Here is a 1,442-nt window from a genome sequence, read left to right as displayed (position 1 = left end):
ATCTATGTGTTTTAAGTAAATGAACAGCTAGTGTCGCTTTTTCCTCTACCTAAGATCGCTGTTTCTGGGCATTTCAATGATGTACTCATTCCCTCATTTCATCACCCTCCAACTCTTGCTGCTTTGTTCATTCTCTTTTGTCCCACTGCATGTGATTAGAGGAAGCAGCCGGACATGGAGGGACCAGGCAATGTAAGTACCAGAAGGTGCAGCTGTCAACACAGTCTGTGAAATACTAACCTGGACAGTGACTGGGGGTGGAGACCAGTTGGGGAGGATTAGATCAAACCAAAATTTTCCTCTATTGATTCTTTCCCTATTATTTTATTTCTTGCAGCTTATATGCTAGTTTATTCTAATAATTTGCACATAATTATTCACTCACTATACCTAATATAGATTTTTTATTGAAGAGAGATTTATTTTAGAACTAATCTGGAAATGTTTTCCTAGCATTAAGCTGTTTACTTACATCTTTCCACCTACCGATTAGTGTTTTGGGAGCTAAAATGCAATAGGTCAGAAACACAGTTATATTATTCACCAAGCAAACTCTTAATTGGCTGACAGGTAGAGGGACAGAAAAACCCTGTAAACTCTTAACTCCAAGATCATGATCCCATTCAGTGTGTATGCTAGAAGAGTCTTACTACTGCAATACCAGTAATCAATGAGAAACATAAAAAAGCCCTCTTGGTTAAAGAATTTATAATCTAGTTAGAAAGGAAATGGTAAGTTAGGAAAAATTTAAATGCTATTGTATGAACACTGTACAGTGTTAAAAATTTTAGTTGTGATAGAGCACTACTATACACGTAGGGTTGCAAGAAAAAGGTGGGGGTGTTTCTCTTTGGCCTTTTCCAGGAAGGTAATACTAACAATGGCAACATTTCAGTAACATGGAAAAAAAAAAAGATACCTTATAATGGATGCTTTGTAACAATAGCTCCCAGTTCAGTTAGAGATAAGTGACCGTGGAATCTGAGCACCCATCATGGTGCCAAGGGAGAGCATCTCTCCCGTGAGTTCCAACAGCGAAGTCGTAGGTTGGTGTGAGTTGCCTGATTTAATGCATCTCCATTAAGGCTCCAAGAGTTATTTCCACTCTCCCAAGGGCTACGGCGGCTGCTCGCGAGTGGAAATACGCAGAACCTACTAGGCCGTAGTGGATCTGGAATGCCCATGGCAGTCTTTTTTCGTCGCTCCCGTCAGTCACACCTATCTCGGGGCGCCCTGGAGGAAGTGGAACAGCGTGTTCTCCGCATCTCCCCTCCAGGAGGCCACACCCAACACAAGGCTCCCATTGTGTCTTGGGGAACAGTAGCCCCACAGTGTCATGCTGGCTAACCCTCTTAAAACCACGCCAGCGGCTCTTGCTTTGGCAACCCCTGTCTGAGTTGAGGTGGGGAGACACGGAAGGTGGCAGAGGCCCGGCGTGGCGC

This window comes from Condylura cristata, unplaced genomic scaffold (assembly GCF_000260355.1).
Source record: "Condylura cristata isolate star-nosed mole 26May11 unplaced genomic scaffold, ConCri1.0 scaffold00014, whole genome shotgun sequence".
Taxonomy (NCBI): Eukaryota; Metazoa; Chordata; class Mammalia; order Eulipotyphla; family Talpidae; genus Condylura; species Condylura cristata.
The sequence above is the reverse complement of the archived record's forward strand: the minus strand, read 5'-3'. Positions refer to the sequence as shown.